This window comes from Phodopus roborovskii, unplaced genomic scaffold (assembly GCF_943737965.1).
Source record: "Phodopus roborovskii unplaced genomic scaffold, PHOROB, whole genome shotgun sequence".
Classification (NCBI taxonomy): domain Eukaryota; kingdom Metazoa; phylum Chordata; class Mammalia; order Rodentia; family Cricetidae; genus Phodopus; species Phodopus roborovskii.
Window position 1 is genome coordinate 62,331,969 of NW_026126480.1, and position 15,355 is coordinate 62,347,323.

Genomic DNA, 15,355 nt, shown 5'->3' on the forward strand with positions numbered 1-15,355 from the left:
AAATTCATTTTGCCCTCTGTTCCCAGGAAATATGGCTCTAATTGCTACTGTCCAGTTTTATAGGTATGTCTGTCTGTCTCTTAGTTTCCAACTACTCCTGGGACCCATAAGGAACACAGATGGTTATCATTTCATATGCTAAGACATGCCATGTAGCCATTCCTCCCTGGGGGCCTATAGTTTCCAATACCACATGTCATAGAAGCTGATCACACACACACACACACACACACACACACACACACACACACACACACACACTGCCTTAGACCACCATTGATCTGTGTATCTTCCTTCCAACCCTGGAAAATCTCAATCAGTTCCCAATACGTACATATTTTTAAAACTTAAATGTCTTCCTGTACAGCATGAATCTCTTTTTTGTTGTAAATATAATCTATCTCTTTCTATACTTACTTAAGATCTATCCATTACCCTTAGGTCAGAGACTTAGAGCCACAGTGCATGCCTCTAGGAACCACACAGAAGTAAGAATGAGAAAAGGACTGTGGTAAATTGAAATTACATGCCTGAACCCAGCTCTTTCTTTTAGGTTACCAACCAGCTCCCAAATCTTGGTAACATGGAATTTACATTAATTGGAATTACATAATAACATTAATTTTGAATGTTCAGCCTTAGCTTAGCTCTCATGGCTTTTTCCCTTCTTTCTTTTCTTTTTCTTTCTTTCTTTGTTTGTTTTGTGACAGGGTTTTTCTGTGTAGCTATGGAGCCTGTCCTGAAACTCACTGTGTAGATCAGGCTGGCCTTGAACTCACAGAGGTCCGCCTGCCTCTGCCTACCGAGTGCTGGGATCAAAGCTGTGTGCCACCACCACCCAGCTCTCTTTTGCTTCTCATGCCTAGATTTCTCCTTCTATTTATTCTCTCTGTCCACCAGCCCTGCCTATCCTGCTCCACTATTCAGCTTTTTATTAGACCAATCAGGTGCCTTAGGCAGGCCAGTTTAAACAGCAACACATCTTTTCATGATTAAACACACATCCTTACACCATTAAACAAATGCAGCATAAACAAATGTAAAACATGCTTGCCTAGCTAAAGATTCCACAACACATGCCCATCCATGGCAGAATTCATAATGACTACCACACATCTGTACTCTTTATGAATAGAATATTATTATCTGGAAGTAGCTATCTAGAACTGTCTGGTACACTGCAGCTCCCTTTGTATCCAAGCAGCCATGTTGTGGGAATCCACCAATGAGATATGTGTAAAAGGTAAGTCTGTAATTTCATATGTGATGCAATCAAGAAACAGATGTCTCTTTGCTTTCACTTTGATTTAAAAACAAAACAAAACAAAAACAAAAACAAAAAAAAAAAAAAAAAAAAAAAAAAAAACAGTAGACTGGCAGGCAGGCCCTCTAGGATGGTGGAAGGAATCTCCTAGGCTATCAGTGGTCTGAGTTTGTCTATTAACCAGAGGATTGAAAATAAGGGCTCAAGGTGAATTGAAAATAATTGTTGGGTGGTAGTGATGGCACACACCTTTAACACCAGCACTCGGGAGGCAGAGACAGGCAGCTCTCTATGATTCAAGGCCAGCTGGTCTACTGAGCAAGTTTCAGGACAGCCTCCAAAGCTACAGAGAAACACTGTCTTGTATGTTTCAAACACAATTGAAAAGAATTGAGACAACTTTATTCTGAACAAAGGGACAGTGCAGATTATAGAGGGACATGTCAGGACTGACAGTGGGCCATAGAGTAAGAGTACTTATGGGGTTCAAGAGACTGAGGCTCTGAGGGTCTGGTTATTATGGGGTATAGTGTGTGCAGTACTCTGCTTTGATTGACAGATTTGGTCATATATTTGCTTTTCCTAATTGCACATGTTCTTTCCCATGATGCATCTGAGTTGGTTTCAGTTCATTTTTTCTTTTGTCTTTTCCGGGGCAGGTTTTTTTTTTTTTTTTTTTTTGTGTGTGTGTGTGTGTGTGTGTGTGTGTGTGTGTGTGTAGCCTTGGCTGTCCTAAAACTAGCTCTGTAGACCAGCCTAGCCTAGAAGTCACAGAGATCTGCCTACCTCTGCCTCCCAAGTGCTGGGATTAAGCTCCTATTTTTTTATTTAATTTTATATAACAAAGTCCAATTAAATGAAAACAAACATTTATACACAATATTTGGGAATTTGGGCATCGTTCTTTCCAAACTACTTCCTGCTGGTAAGGGGCACTGTCTTGGGGGATTCGAAGAAGATTCAGATATCCTAGCTGTAGTCTGTAGGGCTGTTTTGTCCAGCTGTTTTGAATGTAGGATCAAGCTCCTATTTTTTTATTTACTAAAACAGCACACGGGAGACAGAAGACATGTGAGAGCCAGGTTCTTTTGAATGATGCCTTTGTGTCTGAAGGGTTCTCTGAGACAGTGGCATCAGCTATCTTGTTGAACATGCTGCTATATCCAGAGAATGACAGTTTGTGATGCTGCTGGTTGTTTGTTACCAGGTAGGCAAAGGAGACTGCTCAAGCTACCTTCCAGAACGGAAGAAAACCAGAACTCCAGATTCTTGTGTGAAGTCTCCTAATTTGCGTTTTATTTTTATTATGGACAAGCACCTCTCTAAGAATCCCCAGGGTCACTTCTAATTCATGATCCACAGCCTCCTGAGTTCTGAGAGTACCGGTGTGCACCATCACCACACCCAAATTCTCAACTTTTTTCTGAGACAGGGTTTCTCTGTGGCTTTAGAGCTGTCCTAGAACTTGCTCTGTAGACCAGACTGTTAGTACCTATGAAAAATGCTAGAGTCTACAGACTTTTCTAGTCAGGTCTTTCTGTCCTGTTGAGAGGGAACCAGGAGGAAGAAAAGACAGAGCAAGCAGGGAGGGAAAGTTTAAGGACGAGATGAGATTATTTCTGGTAGACTTTTTATAGTTGGAGCTATGGATTCTTTTCCTTTATGGATATTTGGAGTAAATGAAGAAGGAAAAGTGTCATAGTTATTTTCTATTGCTACAGGATAACACCATGACCAAGGCAACTTATAAAAGAAAACATTCAATTTGGCTTACTGTTTCAGAGGGATAGAGTCCATAATGGTAGGCGGGGTGAGTGAACAGCTAAAAGACGCCATCTTGATGTACAAATAGAGAAGAGAGAAGAAGAGAAGGGAAGGAGAAGAGAGAGAGAGAGACACTCACAGACAGAGACAGAGAAGGTAGTGCCAATCTTTTGAAACCTCAAAGCTCACCCCAGTGAAAAACATCCTCCAACAAGACCCCATCTCATACCTCCTAATCCTTCCCAAACAGCTCCAAGTATTCAAATAAATGAATCTGTGGGGGACCATCCTCATTCAAACAGAGAGTAACCACAGTGAGTGTAACAAAGAAATAAAAAGTCAAATCTGTTACCATCTTATACATCCTTTTGTTGTTTGCTTGTGACTTTGGAGGCTGTCCTGGAACTCGCTCTTGTAAACCAGGCTGGTCTCGAACTCACAAAGATCTGCCTGCCTCTGCCTCCCGAGTGCTGGGATTAAAGATGTGTGCCACCACCAACCGGCCATCTTTTACATTCTTAACTCCAACCTCCACAGGAAGAGTTGCCTGTCCATCCTAACTACTCACTTTACCACCTCTGTTTTCTTTATCCTTCTTTCTTCATTTTTTTTTTTTATCACCATAAAGTATCTACCCTCTTTGACTGTTTCCAAGTGCAGCCCAGTGGCACCAAGTGCATTCACATGATTGTGTGACCGTCACCACTGTCCTCTAGAATGTTTTCATCCTCCCACACTGAGGTCCATACCCATTAGACAATAGTGCCCCTACAATACCAGTCTCCACAACTTCCATTGCCCTGCCTATTCCCTTCCCTAGTACTGACATTACAAGCACGCAGGTGCCTACTGAGGCCAGAAAAGAGCACCATATATCCTGGAGCTCAAGTTAAAGGTGTTTGTGAGCAGCCCAGCCTTGGTGCTGGGAACCAAAGTAAGGGAAAGCACTAAGTGCTTGTAACTGCTGAGCCATCTACCTCTCTAGCCCAGAATCAGGATCTTTTTTTTTTTTTTTTTTTTTTTTTTAATGTGTTCTTACTTTACTCTTTATTTTTAGGCATTCTCGGTATGTAGTATGAGTTCACTTCAAACTTGTGGTCATCAGCTTTGCATAGAAAGTGCTTTATCCACTGAGCCAGCATTGAAATACTTTCCTTGTGTGCTGTATGTAGCCGTGGAGTGTAAAGCATTTGATGTTGAACTATCTAATTCAAGTCACAAATCTTAGGGATTTAGGCCAAGTCCCTTACTTTATAAAGTGACCCAAAGGGATAATTTGGCACTGCAGGGTAGACAGGCCTTCTATCTATGGCCTCACTGGTGGGTCTATCTCTTTTTGTTTGTTTGTTTGCTTATTTTTTGTTGTTATTGTTTTCAAGACAGGGTTTCTCCGCCTGCCCTGGAACTCACTCTGTAGACCAGGCTGGCCTTGAATTCACAGAGTTCCACCTGCCTCTGCTTCCCAAGTTCTGGGATTAAAGACATGCGTCACCACTGCCCTGACTGGTCTTTCTCTTGTTACTTTACCCATTTCACAGAGGGAAAAGGTGAACTCAGGTTGTATGGTTCTGTTCAGTTCTGTTCTGTTCTGTTCTGCTCTGCTCTGCTTTGTTTTTGTTTTCAGTGCTGCGGATTAAACCAGAAACTCGAGCTTGCTTGGCAAGCTCTCTACCACTGAGCTACACCCCTAACTCCCAAACTGAGGACATTTCCAGGGTCAACAAGCCTCTAGTCATTGGACCAAGGAACAGACAAAAAATGGCTATATTTCTGTTCTAGAAAAACAGCCCTTCACTATGTATACTGCCTTGCTTTCAAACTGTCGGTAAAGCCATTTCATTTCTCCCTGGAAGGAAGCCAGCTCAGCAGAATGCAAGCTGCACCTGCATGATCAGATAAGATCTAGAAAATGAAGCGCATGAGCACTGGAAGCTGCAGAACCAGCATGTAATGGCAGTGCACTGTTGCCTGGCCATGGCTAGTCCCTCACTGTATCCTCCCAACAGTGTCCAAGCTGCACAGGAGGGTTCCTGAGGCTTCCCTCTGGCCACTAAAAGTGCCGCTGTCTCAACAGCCATGAATTTGATCTGGGGGCCTTCACAGCCTTTGCTAAAGCTTCCCATTTCTCTCAGTAGGTTTGCAACATCTTTACATTCTAAGCTGATTCCCACTTCTGTTCATCTGGTTATCACCAAGTTGGATGATGACTTTGTCCTGGCCCCAGGCTTTCTTCAATTGCTGACAAAGGCTAACTTCCCTAAGGGTACAGTAGGCAACCCATTTTCTTGGGAAACCTATTTTCAGAAACTCCTTCCTGCTGTAAATAAAATGCTTGCCCTTCAAAATACAGGATGAGGAGGATTCTTTCTGAGCCAACTCTCCAGCCCCGGAGGAGGACACTTTCTTAATACTCTTTATTTTCTTTTATTGTTTTACATTTCTTTATCCACTGAGCGTGCTGGTGGCCTGTGCTCAGAGCCTTGAACTGCACCCCTCGACTCTTTTAGTGGAAAGTAATAGAAATACAGCTGCAACAAGCTTAGGTGAAAGACAAATGACAGTCACAACAGACCTCGGTCTAGGTAAAGCTGCCCATTAGGGACTAGCTAAACAAAAATCACAAATGCTGTCTTTTCACTTCTGTCTTCATTCAGTCATTCTGGTGGTTGCCTCAAGAGCTAACCAGCGCTAGTTATTGCACCATCTGTGTCATTAAGAAGGGACTCTCTGTCCTTGTTTCTGGATTGAAAACCATCTTGGAAGGACTCCAGTGCCTGTGGGCCACACCCCTACTCCACTCCCAGAAGAGCCTTGCAGAGCGACAGGGTAAGCAGTGCTCACTAAGTCACAGTATTGGAATGAGGTGGGAGTAGTCCAAGCAAAAGGCATGCTGCCTGCAGGAAGAGCCTGAAGGCTCCGAGGAAGACACTACCTGTATACTTTGCTTTTCCTCCTTTACACAGCTCTAACCAAGACCTCTTCTCCAAATCCTGAGGACTTTTAGAGATTTGTGCCACCTCCCACACATTTAAATTCATTATCAATGTGAAAAGGTTACCTAAACTGAGTTACATGTCCCAACAGAAAATCAGCACTTCACGTGTTTTACTGAGCCGAGGTATGTGATGTCATGAAAGCGAAAAGGCTTTGTTTTAAATATTTATGGCTCTAAATTGCAACCTTACACGGCTGAATTTGGAGTGCAGTACATTACTGGAAGACATAAATCATGCAAGAACAGTCTTATCTATTCTAATGCTTTAAACAACGAGCCTTTGCCAAGAGTGCTGGTGCACACCTGTGATCCCAGCACTCGGGAGATGGAGGGAGGAAGATCAGGAATTCAAGGCCAGGCTTGCTGGAACTACAGGAGACCCTGTCTCAGGTATAAAAAAAAAAAAAAAAAAAAAAAAAAAAAAAAAAGTCATTAGTGGGGTAGTGAGGTGGCCCAGAGGGTAAAATCATCTCCCTCAGAGCCTGGCAACCTAAGCACCATCTCCAGAACCCACAATGTGCAATGGGACGAACCAGCTCTGGAAAGTTACTCTCTGATAGCCACAGGAGCACTGTGACACCCAGCAGTCCCCATCTACACATGCTAAACAAATAAATGTTTTTAAATTGTTTCTCAAAAGCATCTCCGCACTTTCCATTCTGTCACCTCAGACTGAACACCTGAGATCTATTAGTTTTGCTTCTCTGGCTTGAAAAACTCAAAAAGAATAAGCATCTCACCTCTCCTTTTGTAAGAAAACTACAGAAATGGTTCTGCATGCCGACACTCACATGCAAGTCCAGTTCCAAGGGATCCTATGCTATCTCCTGGCCTCCGTGGGTACTGCATGAATGTGGCGCACAGGCTTGCATGTGGGCGTAGCATTCATACTCATAAAATAAAAAGAAATAAATGTGTAGGAAATGTATATTTTCAAAATACAACACCACAGAGTAACCTTGTTCCAAAGTGGAAGTATGGGAATCCAGCAAGGAAAGACATGACCAAAGCAATGCTGCTTGGCAGATCAAACACCAGATCATACAGTTCTGCATCCAGGAGCTGAGGCTCTCAGCATCATCCATCCTCCAGCAGATCTGGCATTCCCACCCCTGCGGTTCCGGTGTCGGCAGCCCACGAAGTTCTCTCACCGGCCAGCACCACTCAGTGCCCGTATCTTTCCTTGGAAGAGGCTGCATGTTCCACGCTCTCGGGATCTCCACAGCAATTTAGGCTTCACAGGCACAGCTTCATGCAAATAAATGGCCTCTCAGGGACTCCTTGAGAGCAATCCATGTCTGTGTTCCATTTCCTAACCTCTGTGGCTTTCTGGAATCTTGGAGCAAGTCTCTACTATTACATCTAGCGCACCTGAAACACTGGCATCTTGAGGATGATGTTTAATTTTTTAAATAGGCTCTCATGAGATCCAGTTAGCCAAGGATGACCTGAAACCTCTGAACCTCTTGTACTTACAGACATGCACACACCACAGTGCTGGTGACAATGGCAGCTTGAGACATAGACTGGCACCTTCTCCATAGCTCTAGTGGCCTCTGTGTTCCCTCCTGGGTAGCTGCCTGGTTTGGAGGTGCAGTCTCCCGGTAAAGGCCATGGCAGCAGGAACGAGAGGAGAGCGCCAACTCCAAGGCCTCGATTTCAATTCTTTTGGATCATATGATGGTTCTGTTTTTAACTTATCAAAACAAGTGCCCTACTGCTGAACTATATCTCCAGCCCTCCTTTTAATTTCTGTACATGGAGACAAGGTCTCACCCAGTTACCAAGGCAGGCTTTGAATTCACTCCATAGCCTAGGTAAGTTTCAAATGTGCTGTCCTCCTGCCTGAGCCTCCTGAGAGGCTGGATTACAGGCCTGTGCTACTGCTTTCAACAGCAGCTGTCTTGGTAAATGTGAGACCACTTCTTTACGATTTTGAACTGGAACTATGTAAGTCCATCTCCTTATAGCAGAGCAACAATATGGAGGTAGAGTCCTGAAGGCTGCTGTGTTCCTCAGTTTTTTGTTTGTGTTTTTTGTTTTGTTTTGTTTTTCGAGATAGGGTTGTGTAGCCTTGGCTGTCCTGAAACTTGCTCGGTAGACCCGGCTGGCCTCGAACTCAGAGTTCAGCCTGCCTCTGCCTCCCAAGTGCTGGGGTTAAAGGTGTGTGCCACCAATGCCTGGCTGCTCCTCAGGGTTTTAAGGAAGACCATCTGCGTTGGTTTTTACAACAATAATTAAGCCTACTCTGTTCGCTCCAAGGTTTTGAACACAAGTGAAATTTATTGTCAGAAGTACAATAAAAGTCTGTAGAAATGGAATATTAGTCTCTGCTCTTTCTATCCTTATTTATTTTTTATATTCGAATTAATTTTGACTGGATTACACAGTACATAGTTAGCTTGGGTCGCCCCAGCAGGATTCTGGACCCCACCTAACACACTTTGGAGGTAGATTGTCAATTAAACTGGAAACTGCATCCATGATCATCTTCTGTTTCCTCCCCCAACAACTGGAGTTTACATGCGTGGCAATGGCAGACTCGCCACACCCTGCCTTGCAGGCAGAAGAGGCACTAATGAATCTGTTAGAGAAAAAAGGCAAAAGGAGAAAGACTGTGGGCTGACTGCAGACAGGCAAGATCCAGAAGAGGAGAGGCCCTGGGCGGACGACCTTTGCCCTATCCCTCCCCCGCACCATCAGCACTCCGTGGGGGGAGGGGCACGGAGTGTTGTCTGGGAGGCAAGCTTGCAAACAAGAGGGGAAACGTAGCTCCCAGGACCTCCGAGGAAGCAGATGTTCACCCACCGATTTATGTAAGCCCCTTGTACCCTCAGTAAAGATTTTATGCATCTACTCTGCTTGTTCCACAAGGTTCCAGTTTAACAGTCTCTCCTGCTCTATTCAGCCCTGAGCTTCGGATGATCCGCTTCTGTGAGCCTGACCTTTGTGTGTCCTGAACCTTCTCGCTTCCTGGGCACAGCTGCAGCTTTCTTGTCACCTTTGCGTCTCTGATGCTGACCTCACAGATAGCCCTTCTAAAAGACCCCTCATCCCTTGGAACCCCTCTCCTGGGATCCCAGTGCAGCATGCCCCTCAGGTGGCTCTGATCGGGAGATGCCTGCCCTGCGGAGCTGCCAATGCTGGCTAGAAGTTGACGTGGTGCTGGGCAGAGGACTCTGTGCTCAGTGACTTGAAGGCACAATGGGATGTGTACAGGGGGAATCTGGTCACTTCTCCCACATGTTCAGTTCTTGGCTCTTAGAAGTGATGCTGATGGTAACCCACACCCCAAACTTATTAACTTTTAACTAATTAACCTTTACTGCTTTTACAAGAAGAAGGAGGAGGAGAGAGAGCAGGAGGAGGAGGAGGCCTGGCTGCTTTTGCAGAGGACCCAGGTTTGATACCCAGCACCCACACTGCACCTCACAACTGCCTAAAACACCATTTCCAAGGGATCCAAGGCGCTCTCTCTCTCTCTCTCTCTCTCTCTCTCTCTCTCTCTCTCTCTCTCTCTCTCTCTCTCTCTGAGACAGGGTTTCTCTGTGGTTTTGGAAGCTGTCTTGGCACTAGCTCTTGTAGACCAGGCTGATCTTGAACTCAGAGTGCTGCCTCTGTCTCCTGAGTGCTAGGATTAAAGGCAAGCATCACCACCGACGGGCCCAAGGCTGTCTTTAGGCTTCTGTTGGTATAAGACACGCATGTTGTGCATAGACTTATATATAGGCAAAATTCCCATACAAATAAAAAAAATCATATAGGAAATTAAAGTCTAAAGCAATTTCTTGCCCAGGGTCCATCAAAAGGTGTCACATGGCAATGGTGGTAGAGTGTGACACCTGCCCCAAGTTTGAACTTGTAGAAGTAGCTGGAAGCAATCCAATGAAACAGGCAGCAGTCTGTTGTCTGATCCTGGCTACAGGCTATCTTGCTGTTGGCTGGTGGGGAGGCAGGAACTTAGAGAAGAGTATTTTTATTTTATAGAAAAATCATGGCTCTCAAGCTGACCAAACATGTACATAAAAAGGTAGTAAATAATCATGATCCATCTCAGGTTTCTGGAAAAAACTAACTGGGCCATTAAGGAAAAAAAAGGGGGAGTGGGAATCACTTAGGAGATGTAGAAGAATCATGGGCAGATGAGGGTCTTAGACCTGAAGTTCTAGTTGAACAGGAAACAAAAGGTCTAAATGTTAGCTCCCAATAAAGGAGTCACAGTAAACCCACTACTACTACAGAGAGGAGAGCCAAGTGTCCGTCTACTAAACAACAGATTCTCCAGGTCAGCTGTTCAAGCCCCTTGATGGGAAATAGCAGCTGAAGCCAGGGTGTCACAGCTTGCTTGTGCGGAATGAAGACTGTGGATGAAACAGTGCAAAAGGCCACACTGAGAGGAACCAAGGGGCAAGGAAATCCTGCTTCTGCCCCTGTTACTTCCCTGAAGCCTCCCAAAGGCCCCGTCCTCCTTCCTTCATTTTTTCTTCAAGAGCAACGGAACACTTTCATCTCGTAGGTTAGTGAGACATGACATAAAGTGAGAAGGTGTCCCTGTCTACTGTCCAATGACATGGTCCATCTTTGGCAAAGGAATCAGAGCTGACTGGTAGGCAAACTGATTTTAGTATTTTCAGGCCCCATTCAAATGTTTATCACTTAGGATCCTCAGCTAGAGCTGGGCATTGGTGGTGCACGCCTTTAATCCCAGCACTCCGGAGGCAGAGGCAGGCAGATCTCTGTGGTCTACAGACCGAGTTCCTGGTCAGGCTCCAAAGCAATACAGAGAACCCCTGGTTCAAAAAAACAAAACAATACAAAACAAAAAAGATCCTCAGCTCGGATGATCTATCTTCGATAGATAAACTGTTATGGAGGCTGTCTGTTTTTTGAGGAGATAAACACCTCCCTGGAATGCCAGGGAATGTGAAGACTATCTTTCTAAAACACTGAGCAAATAATCCGTCTTTGCAGACCTCCCTGAACAAAGTTAATGATTATGTCATGGGGGGGGTTCTTACCCATTTCTAAAGTGCCTCTGTTTCTTTCTTTGTAAATTTACACTGGTTTAAACTTTACATTCTGTACCGAGGAACAGGCCCTCATCTGACTTACTGAGGCTTTTCCTCCTGGGGACATTCAATGCCAGTTCCCCAACTGGCCCAGTGAATGCCTTCTACTAGTCTTCTTAATTTTGTCCAAACAGGATTTTAACGCTCTCAGAAATCCATGTCACTCTGAAAGCTTTTAGTCCACAAAAGAATTTTTCAAGAGAAAAGGGCCTGTTGAGAGTTACAGAGCTCAAGAGAGCTGGGTTCTGGAGGTGAGACAGCAAGGCAGCAATGCCTTTTGCCCATGGGGAACAGCTTTGTCAGGGTCCATAGGGTAGATGTGGGAAACTCTTTTCAAATAGCAGGACGCGACCTGTGGCAGATTGTAAAACAGTAAGCTGTGGACAGATTTCCTCTAAGGACATGAACTAGAACAGCCCCTACCTGTCGAGTCACTGGACGCACAGCCTTGCTTGATGGAATTTTCCATTTGTGTGCACACAGGCAGGAGGGGCAGGATAAAATGCTGGGTTTATGCATAGGCAAGCATTATGCTAAGCTACAGCCCCAGCCTTTACTCTGGATTTGATTCACTCTGCATTACTTTTTACCGTGGGCTACAGTGAAAAACAATATACCAACACTGTGGACCCACAGTTCTTAAAAGGGTGTTGTTATTGTTTTTTATGACCAGTTTCTCCACAGCCCTGGTTGTTCTGGAACTCACTCTGTAGACCAGGATGGCCTTGAACTCAGTGATCCCCCTGCTTCTGCCTCTTGAGTGATGGGAGTAAAGGTGTGTGCCATCACTACCTAGATGTTCTTAAAAGTTTTAAGCTCATTTCCATTCGAGCAGAGAAGGAACTAGGAGAAACATAAAATGGATGATCACGGGGAACAAAGAATAATATACATTTGCACTGTGCAAATTTTCTATGAGGGGAAATTACAAATTTTCTTGTCGGGCCTAAAAAGGTGCTTATTTTTTTAAAAAAATTATATAACCCCTAAGTAAAGAGAGTCTAAGTCACTTTTCATTCCCACCCTCTCAACACAGCTGCCTTTGGTCAGAGAAACCCCTGTATATTCTGTTGAATTTTCTAGGCACACAGACAAAGGTATACACATTAGATAGGTGTGAACAGGCTTGAACCACAAGAATGCAAGTCAAAGGATATGATTGATTAGGGTGCTGTCAATTCAGTATGTTTAGGAACATTTTCACGTCCTGTATTTGCTGCAGAATATTACACAGCAGAGGTTGGTATACAGAGGTTCAACAATTCCTGCTTTTATGTGCAATATGTTTCTTTATTTTTTAGGAAAATGCTTCTGCATACATTCTCCAACCTGACTCTTTGGACATTTTTGTACGAGTATTTCTTTATGCTGCATGGCTACAGTTAGAACAAGGAAGACACATGTTTAATATTACATAACTACCAAATTGACCATATCTTAAAAAATGATCAACAGTGCTTGAAAGTGATCATTTTCTCATATTATTTCCAGAACTATCACCAATCTTTAATATCTGTCATTCAAACATTTTGATAAACCTTCTGGATTGCATATTAGCCTTTCCCCTAGGTATTTCTTACAGTTATTACAAATGGGGATCTATTATGTCTACACATTCTAGTTGGTTTTGTTTCTACATTCAAAACCATTGGCTTGCACAGTTTCCCTGCTTTCCTAGTGCTTTAACCACATGCCAGAAGAACAGTTAGGCTGTCTGTTCCAAGAAAGTCCTTAGTTTTTACAAACTGGTCTGTTCATTTTCTCCCCACTTCCCTATTTATTTATTTATTTATTTATTTTTAAGCAGGGTCTCACTACATCAATCTGGATGGCCTGAAACTCCCTATGTAGACCAGGCTAACTTCAGACTCACCCACCTCTGCCTCCTGAGTACTGGAATTAAAAGTGTGCACCACCACTGCTTTTTTTTCCTTTTAACATATATTAAATCAATTTTCTATATTTCATTCATCAAGTTTTACTACTTGTATTCCTTAAGTCATATCTCTGTGAGTCCTTCAAATTGACTGCAACAAAGTTAGACAATTATATTTAAAATAAATTGTAAACAACACTCGCCTATAATTCAAAACACCTGTATTTTATTTTTTATGTTTTTAATTTTTACTTCCAATGTCAGTTTTGTTGTTGTTAATTGCTTCTTGCTACTTTCTTTTATATTCTCCAAGGACTTGTTCTTGAAAAAAAAAATTACCTTTGTGTGTGTGTGTGTGTGTGTGTGTGTGTGTGTGTGTTTGTGCATAGTTCACACATATGCACTCATGGCAGACAGAAGACAACTTGCAGGAGTTAATAGTCTCCTGTAATGTGAGTCCAAGGTCCTTAGGCTTAGTGGCAAGAGCCTTTCTTCACCTTTTGGAGACATTTCATAGGGCTTCAAGGCTTTGTCTTTTAATTTTTAAAAATCTTTTCAGTTTGATATAATTTGTCCTTTTATTAACTTCTCTACTCTACATTCTCTTTTAAATAATTTTTAAGATTATATTTTTTATTTTGTATTGGGGCATGTGTGTGTGTGTGTGTGTGTGTGTGTGTGTGTGTGTGTGTGTGTGTACATCAGGGAACACTTGCAGGAGTCAGTTCCTTCATCCCCATTGAAAATCAGATTATCAGTTTTGGCAACAAGTGCTTTATCCACTAAGGCATCTTGCTAGCCACTTCTATATTCTTTTTGGTATGTTAGATTTTATTTTTGGCTCCTAGATAGTTTATGTCACGTATTTTATTTTCCTACTTCCTGAAAAGAAAGACAAGATCTGTAAAATTTTCTCTAGTCCACATCTAACAGAATTCTTTAGTTTTAGAGAACTTTATTTTATTAATTATAAATAGCTTACAATTTGATTTCCCTTTTAATTATATTTTTTAAATTAAAATCTTATTTTCCTTCCTTCCTTCTTCCCTCTAACCCTTCCCATGCCCTGTTACCCACTCTCAAACTGATGGCCCCTTTTACTTTGATTATTGCTGTGTGTGTGTGTATAGGTATACTTTTCTGTCCCATGAGCTAATAGTTCCTAAATAACCACACAGAGACTTATTCCTAATTTATAAATACTTGGCTGATAGCTCATTTGTCACTAACTAGTTCTTATAACTTCAATTAACTCATTTTTTCTGTCTATGCTCTGCTATGTGGCTTGGTACCTTTTCTCAGAACAGAAAGTTCATCTCTTGGTTCCTCTGCATCTCCTCATGACTCCTGAGACTCCTCCTCTTCAACTTCATGGATCTTAGACGATTATAAAACACCCCAAAAGATACTAATTCTCCCTCTCCCAGGAGTCATTAGTTGCCTGTAGTTCTTTGTCTAGGGAATTCTAGGAATGGAACACTATTTAGATTTCCTCATGCCTTGTTCAGGTCTTGTTTTGACAACAAACGAAGTATCATGGGTGTAGCTCTCCTGTCGTTTCTAGGAGTCACAATAAATCATAGCAGACTTCCCTGGTCCTCCGACTTTTACACTCTTTTGGACCCCTCTTCAGAGTCCTCCTAGCTTTAGGTGTAGATGTTGTGTTGCAGATGTGGCCTTTGAAGCTTGGCTTCCCCCATGATCATGATCCATTGATCTCTGCATTATAACCAGTTGTTATTTCCTGTAATTATTTCCATTTGGTGCAAAGGGACGCTTCTTTGATGAGGAGTGACAGTGAACTTCAGGCATAAGAACAAGTTTTAGAGTACAGTTAGGAATTATGTTGTTGTAGTTGATTCTCTTCTAAGATCTAGGACTTCACTAACTCCAGGTAGTTGGCTAGGTGTCTAGTGCCAGGCATAATTTCTCTCTTGTTGAGTGAGTCTTAAATTCAACAGCTGTGGGTTACCATCATGATATGAGTATCACTATTGCAACTTTAGGGATATTTTGTCATGCTGATCATTCTTGTGGTTCATAAGCATCACAGCTGGATAGAACAATAGATTACTTCAATCGCTTGGCAGTTTACATAGTACTTTCTGGTATTATGAAAATAAGAATGCAGAAGGAAGGCTTTCAGGTGCTGGGATTAAAGGTGTGTGCCAACAACACCCGTGGTTTGCTAGTATTTTATTGCATCTGTAGGGTTTTTTGTTTGTTTGTTTGGTTGGTTGGTTGGTTGTTTGGTTTCTAGAGACACGGTTTCTCTGTGTAACTTTGGAGCCTGTCCTGGAATTCAATTTGTAGACCAGGATGGCCTCAAATTCACAGAGATCCACCTGCCTTTGCCTTCTGAGTGCTGGGATTAAAGGAGTGTGCCA